This window comes from Muntiacus reevesi, chromosome 5, assembly GCF_963930625.1.
Source record: "Muntiacus reevesi chromosome 5, mMunRee1.1, whole genome shotgun sequence".
Classification (NCBI taxonomy): domain Eukaryota; kingdom Metazoa; phylum Chordata; class Mammalia; order Artiodactyla; family Cervidae; genus Muntiacus; species Muntiacus reevesi.
The window spans coordinates 51,886,866-51,895,152 of record NC_089253.1 but is presented as its reverse complement, the minus strand read 5'-3'; the positions used below and the strand labels follow the sequence as shown (position 1 = coordinate 51,895,152).

The following is an 8,287-nucleotide window of genomic DNA, read 5'->3' as shown; positions in this document are numbered from 1 at the left end:
GAAGAATTATAAAACTATACCATGATTTATCCCAGATATTCCTCCAGTACTCTTGCCTGGAGAATTTCATGGACAGGGGAGACTGGTGGGCTACGGTCCGTGGGATCAGAAAGAGTCGGACACGAGCACACAGCACATCCCAGATAGTCAAGGCTGGTTCAACACTGAAAAATCAATTACTGTACAGTCATCCCTCAGCATCCACCGGATATTGATCCTAGGACCTCCACTGGCACAAAAACCCTTGGTTGCTCAAATCCCATAGTCAACCCTCTGTATCCACGGGTTCACATCTGTGGAGTTTATTAACCACACATGGCTGTATTAAGTTTTCAATCTGCCTCAAATGCAGAACCCACAGATATCAAGGGACAACTACATATTTTTTGAAAAAAATCCGTGTACAAGTGGACCCATGCAGTTTGAACCCATGTTGTTCAGGGGTCAACTGCAATCTATTACATCAACAGGCTAATAAAGAAAAATCACATAATCATATCAACAGATATAGGAAAAACATTTGACAAAACCCAACATCCATTTCTGATAAAAACTCTGAGACTGAAAATAGGAACTTGCTCAACTTGATACAGAATATCTACAAAAATCCTACATTCAACATCATTCTTTTTTTTTTTCAACATCATTCTTAATGGCGATAAAATAGAAGCTTTCTCCTTAAGATCAGGAACAAGGCAAGGAAGTGCCCTCTTACCATTCCTTTTCAACATCATGCAAGTCCTAGCTAATGCAGTAGGAGAAGAATGGGAAGGAAGAAATAAAACTGTTTCCAAAGACCCCTGGAACTGGGAAGTGATTGCAGCAAGGTTGCAGGCTACAAGGTTAAAACACAAAAGTCAAATGCTTTCCTAAACACTGGCAATGAACAGTGGAAAATGAAATATATATATCTAACAAAATACGTATAAATTCTATATGAGAAAAACTACAAAACTCTGATGAAAGAAGTCAAAGCAGAACTAAATAAATGGAAAGATACTCCATCCTGTTGGGCGCTGTGCTGTGCTTAGTCCTCAGTTGTGTCAGACTCTGTGATCCCATGGACCATAGCCCGCCAGGCCCCTCTGTCTACAGGGATTCTCTAGGCAAGAATACTAGAGTGGGTTGCCATGCCCTCCTCCAGGGGATCTACCCAACCCAGGGGTCGAACCCAGGTCTCCCGCACTGCAGGTGGATTCTTTACCATCTGAGCCACCAGGGAAGCCCAGTAGGAAGATTCAATATTATCAAGATGTCAGTTCTTCCCAACATAATTCTACAAAGTCAGTGCATTTCCAATCAAAATCCCAGCAACTTACTTTGTGGATATGGACCAACTGATTCTGAAGTTTATAAGGAGAGGCAAAAGTCCAGAACAGCCAACAAAACACTGAAGGAAAAGAACCAAGTCAGAGGACTGACACTAACTGATATCAAGATATACTGTAAGGGTACACTAATCGAGACAGTGTGATACTGTTAGCCAAAGTGGGATCCAGCTGCTCGTTGCTCAAAGTCATTAAAGAATCCAGGTTGATGGAAAAGAAAGTTTGCATTATTTTGGATGCCAGCAATGCCAGGGGTTGGGGTGGGGGTCGGCGAGGGACACGGAGTGGAAGTGGACATCTGTCAAAGGCCGACTCCCCCTGCTGGCAATCAGGGAATAAGAGCTTTTCTTCTTATTCCCTGGGAGAGGGTTACATGCAGAAACAACATAGTCAGTTCTGACAATCATCTTCAGATTGGTCATCAGTGGTCTGACCAGTGTCATCTTGGTTACTTTAAATACAGTTTATCTTCAGTTCCAGGGGCAGTTTGTTACCATTGCTTTGAGGCCAATTCTTGGAATTATGGCAGCTTAAGTCATGGGTACAGTCTGGTCATCAGTAGTTAACTTCTTCTACCAGGTGGGAGTTTCAGTATCTATGAGACAACTCACAGATATGGCTCAGAATATTATCTATAACCCTTGGGAAGGAACTAAAGGTCCTTGACTATGCTTAGTGTGTACATTATTATTACTTGGTCTCATGTGACTTTTCCTTTGTTTCTGCATTTTCTCACTTCTCTGATGAAATTTATTCTTTGGCTAAAGGTTTCCCACAGACAAAAGGCAGGCTAAGGACACAGCAGGGCTAGGATCCTGCTCAGTTACAGTGTTAGTGGAAGAATAGACAAATAGGACCATATGAATATAGGCACCTGATCTTTGAAAAGGAGTAAAGGCAACACAGTGGAGAAAAGACAGTCTTCAACAAATGGTACTGGATCAGCTAGATATCCACATGCAAAGAAATGAACTTAGATTCAGACTTTATACCTTCATAAAATTTAACTCAAAATGGATCACTAAATGCAAAATGCAAAATTATAAAATTCCTAGAATATAACATTTTCCTAGGAGAAAAAGCTGGCTTAAAACTCAACATTCAAAAACTAACATCATGGCTTCCAATCCCATCACTTCATGGCAAATAGAAAGGGGAAAAGTAGAAGCAGTGACAGATTTTATTTTCTTGGGCTCCAAAATCACTGCAGATGGTGACTGCAGCCATGAAATTAAAAGACGCTTGCTACTTGGAAGGAAAGCTATGAAAAACCTAGACAGCATATTAAAAAGCAAAGATATCACTTTGCCGACAAAGGTTATAGTCAAAGCTATGGTTTTTCCAGTAGTCATGTATGGATGTGAGAGTTGGGCCATAAAGAAGGCTGGGACTTAAAAGAATTGATGTTTTTGAATTGTGGTGCTGGAGAAGACTCTTGAGAGTCCCTTGGACAGCAAGGAGATCCAACCAGTCCATCCTAAAGGAAATCTGTCCTGAATATTCATTGGAAGGACTGATGCTGAAGCTGAAACTCCAATACTTTGGCCCTATGATGTGGAGAGCCAATTTGTTGGAAAAGACCCTGATGCTGGGAAAGATTAAAGGCCAAAGGAGAAGGGGGTGACAGAGGATGAGATGGTTTGATAGCATCACTGACTCAATGAACATGTATCTGAGCAAACTTCGGGAGATAGCAAAGGACAGGGAAGTCTGGAGTGCTTCAGTCCATGGGGTCACAAAGAGTCAGACACGACTTAGCTACTAAACAATGGCAGGAGAAAATTTAGATGACTTTGTGTATGGTGATGGCTTTTAGATATAATACCAAAGGAAAAGAAGGAAAACTCTTAAAACTCAATCTGATATAAAAATGGGCAAAGTTCTGAACAGACCTCATGGAAGAAGATATACAGATAGCAAATAAGCATATGAAATGATGCACCACATCACATGTCATCAGGGAAGTGCAAATTAAAACAATGAGATAGCACTGCACACAAGAAAACTGACAATGCTGAACACTAACGAGGCTGTGAAGCAACAAGAACTCTTATTCATTGCTGGTGGGAATGAAAAATGGTACAGTCACTTGGGAAAACAGTTTGGTGGTTTCTTACAAAACTAAACATATTCTTACATACATGCCCTTAGTATTTATCCAAAGGAACTGAGAACTTATGTTCACACAAAAACCTACACACAGATATTTATAGATGACTCACTGATAATTGCCAAAACTTGAAAGCAACCAAGATGTCCTTCAGCAGGTAAGTGGACAAATAAACACTGTCTGATACATTCAGACAATGGAATTTAGTGCTAAAATGAAATCAGCTATCAAGCCATGAAAAGACATGGACGGGACCTAAACACATATTACTACATAAAAGAAGCCAATGTGAAAAGACTATGCACTGTACAATCCCAACTTTATGAAATTCTAGAAAAGGCACAACTATGGAGGCAGTTCAAAGATCAATGTTTGCCAGGGGTTGAAAGGAAGGCAAGATGAAAGGAGCACAGAGGATTTTTTAAGCAATAAAACTACCCCTATACTATAATGACTGGTACATGAAATTATAGATTTGTCAAAACCCACAGGATATATAATCGAGGAGTGAACCCTAGGTAAACTACAGACTCTGAGTGATAACCATGTACCATTGTATGTCTACCAGTTGTAACAAAATTACAACTCTGGTAGGGATGTTGATAATGGGGGAGGTGATGTATGCGTGGGGCCAAAGGGCATATGGGAAATTCCGGTACCTTTTGTTCAATATTGCTGTGAACCTAAAACTGCTTTTCTAAAAGTGTATTAAAAATAAAAAAAGATATTCACTTCTAGCTTAAAAAGAGACTAGATTCTGGCATGAGGTGGACTTCAGGTTCCATTTACAGAGAACTGAGGGTGAAGACACTGGGAAATAAGTTTCTTTTTCCTTCTATAAAGGTTTATTGCCAAACAGAGCAATTTTTCTGTTTTTTGGAGCACCCATAGCCTGAACTCTGACTTCTATAACAAGTTATATAACTTTCCTTGAAAAAAAAAAAAAAAAAAGGCCCTATTAGACTAGGGGTACAAAGGTAAATGGGGGAAAAAACTGCATTGAAAATCCCATCAGGTTTTGTCTAATGTTCTTGAAGGGCTTTAATTTGAACTTCAAGTATATTAGCATCCAGTCCACAAAAGATGATGGAAATAATCACAGTGAATTGGAGAGTCAGAGAACTGAGGGGAAACCAACCAAGGGTTTATGTGTTGCTTTTTCCTTTATGCAATGTTTTCCTGTCTTTAAAGAGGAGCAACTGTGGATTTTCTCTTGTAAAGTGATTTTGAATGTCTGGGTTTGGTTTTAGAAATAGTTTTGTAAGTCTTTGCAGTTTGAAATGATCCTTCCTTCCTTAAAACCTTTCCAACACAACATAGGGTTTGAACTTTCTCCATTGCTGAGGAGCAGAATTAGTTAGCACTCTTGTCCATCAATAAAAATGTTTTGGGATAGCACAAACAAGAAGGCTGTCTTTGGGGCTTCTCTGGCAGTTTAATGGTTAAGACTCAGACCTTCCAGTGCAAGGGGCCTGGTCGGGGAAATCAGACCTTCCAATGCAGGGGGCCTGGTCGGGGAAATCAGACCTTCCAATGCAGGGGGCCTGGTCGGGGAAATCAGACCTTCCAATGCAGGGGGCCTGGTCGGGGAAATAAGATGTGCCCCCCCCACCCCCCAAAAAGAACCCCAAAAGGTTATCTTTTACAGAGATCCAAGATATTTAACAGAATGAGAGGAAATTAACACAGTATCTTCTTGGAAACAAACTGGACGCAGAAAGTTATCATCTTTGACTTGTTTCTGAAACTATTATTCCATCTGAGGCCGACTATCATGGTTTAGGAGCAAATGGCCCTCTAATATGTCTCTTCTCTTCACTAGACGTGTCAGACTATGGAGGCCAATTAGAAGTGAGACGTGAAGTCACTTGGTCGTGTGCAGCTCCTTGCAATCCCATACACTGCAGCCCACCAGGCTCCTCCGACCATGGAATTTTCCAGGCAAGAGTCCTGGAGTGGGTTGCCATTTCCTTCTCCAGGGGGACTTCCCGACCTGGGGATCGAACCCAGGTCTCCCACATGGCAGGCGGACGCTTTACCCAGTGAGCCACCAGGGAAGCCCAGAGGCCAATTAGCTCCTCCTTCAAATTCTCGGGTAAGAAGTCTCCTCGAGTGCAGTTTGAATTAGGGTCTTACCCACAGAGCCGTCAACTGTGGCAAGGGATACTGTGCACCATGTGCCCAAGGTCCTCCTGCACACTTGTGGCTAACAAGCGGAGACAGACTGGACAAGCTACGTGATCTGCATGGCCCTGTGCAAAATGAAAAGGCAGCGCTTCCTTGTTCAACAATGAAGACTTTCAAGATGGCAACAGCACAACATTAAACCAAGTGTGTGGCCCTTCTAAGTGTGGGGTCTTATGTGACTACACAGGTCTCATGCCCTGAAGCTGCTTCACCCGGTGGACCTGGATGAACAGCCTCCAAAAGGAGTTTCTAGACTCTGTGTGCTAGAGTTGGAACCAGTGTTTCCTGTTTTTTAATTTATCACTTTAGATTGACATGTTTTCCACCATTATTGGGCTCTCTTATCCCCTCTTCAGATCCAGTAATTTATGTGGAATTGCCTGAATTATTTACATTATCACTGAGCCACCCATTTATTTCTAAGTTTTTGTGCCTTCATTTTATTGTTAGGCAAAACAGATTTGCATGAACCGCTCTCATGAGAAGAGCTGGAGGAGAAGATAATGTCTTTCTGTTTTTCAGTGCCACTGAGCACCCTGCAGGACCTGAGTTTCCCCACCAGAGATCGAACCCATGTACCCTGCAGTGGAAGCATGGAGTATTTCTTTTGGGCTGCAGCGATTTTTTGTTGCAGCACACGAGGTCTTCTTTGAGGCGCATGGGCTTCTCTCTAGTTATGGCGCTTGGGTTTAGTTGCCCCATGGCATGTGGAATCTTAGTTTCTGGACCAGGGATTGAATCCATGTCCCCTACTCTGGAAGGTCAATTCTTGATCACTGAACCACCAGGGAAGCCCCTGTCCTTTTTCTTTTTAACTTGAGTTAATTTTAGACTTACAGAAAAGTTGCAAAGATAGGCTTACCAGTTTCCATATATCCCTCCTCCATTTTCCCCTAATGTTACCATCTATATCTTAACTCCAGTACAGTTATCAGAACCCCCAAAATTAACATTGCTGCAATACTACTAACTAAAGACCTAATAGTGAACAGTGAAGGGACTCAGCCATACATATACATGTATCCATTCTCCCCCAAACCCCTGCCTCCCATCCAGGCTGGAACCTAACTTTGAGCAGAGTTCCATGTGCTATACAATAGGTTTTTGTCCATTATCCATTTTAAATATAGCAGTGTGTACATGACCTTCCCCAAATCCTTAGCTATCCCTCCCCTCCACACACACCCTGCAACCATGAGTTTGTTTTCTAAGTCTGTGAGTATTTTTGTTTTGTAAGAAAGTTCATTTGTATTGTTTCATTTCAGGTTCCACATATAAAGGACGTCTGACTCACTTCACTCCGTATGGCCCTCTCTGGGTCCAGCCCTGATGTCTCTCTACTTTAGGATCCTGTCCAGGAGCGCACATTGTACTTGGTTCTCTCCCTGTGTAGTCTGGTGCAGTCTGTAAAAGCTCCTTAGTCTTTCCTTATTTCTCATGATTGACTTGTTTTTTTTTTTCAGCCTCAGTAATAAAAATTTATTGAGAATTCCTGGGGTGGTGGTTATCGCCTCCGGACCACAAGGGAGGAATCAACACAGTAGCAAATCACTGAGAAATCACACTGTCCCAACACCCCTGGCCAACACAGGGAGGAAGGTCATTGCCCCAGAAGTGGTCAGTCTTTGTTCATCAGAAGGGGTGGGAGGAGCGATGCAGAGGGACCGTCTCACGATAGCGGGGTGGGGGTGGGGGTGGGCCCCAAGGTGACTCCTCAGACACCAGGGCAGAAACAGATCCACTTCCTCCCTGGAGGCAGAGTTCTTGGTCACCAGGCTCATTTCTTACCCTTGATGAGACTGTCACTTCCCCGGGTGAAACTTTCGCCCTGTAGGTTGAGGATGAGGTTGTCAGCAGTGAGATAGATACAATTCTGTGAGGTGGCGATTGTCTTGGAGATGTTGATATAACCTGGGTTCTTGCTCTGGGCCTCTCCCAGCATCCGTGCTGCCTCGGCCTCACCCTCTGCCTGCACGATCTTCTGCCGCTGTTCCTGCTTCGCTTTCTCCGCCAGGAACTGGGCGCGCTGGGCCTCCTGCTGGGCCACTTGTTTGGCTTCCATAGCAGTCATGTACTCGTGGCTGAAGCTCAGCTGGGTGGTGGCTACGTTGTCCAGAATGGGGCTGACGTCCTTGGCCCTCTCTGTCGGCTCCCGTCGGATCAGCAAGGACACCTGGGCCCGCTGGGTGATCAGCTGGGAGGCGTTGAACTTGGTCACCACACTCTTGAGCACGTTGACAATGGACGGCAACACTCGCTCCTCGCAGTCCAGCCCCAGGCGCTGGTACATGCTGGGCAGCTCCATGGCACTGGGTCGGGACAGCACCCGCAGGGAGATGTTCACCACCTGCAGGTCTTTGGAGCCTGTGGGGGAGGAAATTTTTCAGGGTCTGGCACGAATGTCATAGATGATGGGGTACTGGAACCAGGGGATCCTGAAGTGAAGGCCCTCGGCCAGAATGGTGTCCTGCTGCACGCCTTCGATCCAATTAAAGAAAATGGCTCTGTGCCCTCCTTCCATGGTGAACACCGATTTGCGGATGCCGTAGGCCACGGTGCTGGCCCCCAGCAGTAGCTTCAGCGCCATGCCTATACCCCGAGGCCCAGAGGGCAACCGTTCCACTAAGTCCTTCAAGTTCTGGGCCATGTTCGGTCCTGAGGC

At 44.1% G+C, this 8,287-nt stretch overlaps 1 pseudogene; it reads right to left on the bottom strand.

Moving 5' to 3' along the window:
• Positions 1-7,071: 7,071 nt before the first annotated feature.
• Positions 7,072-8,287, bottom strand: LOC136168943 (prohibitin-2 pseudogene; annotated as a pseudogene).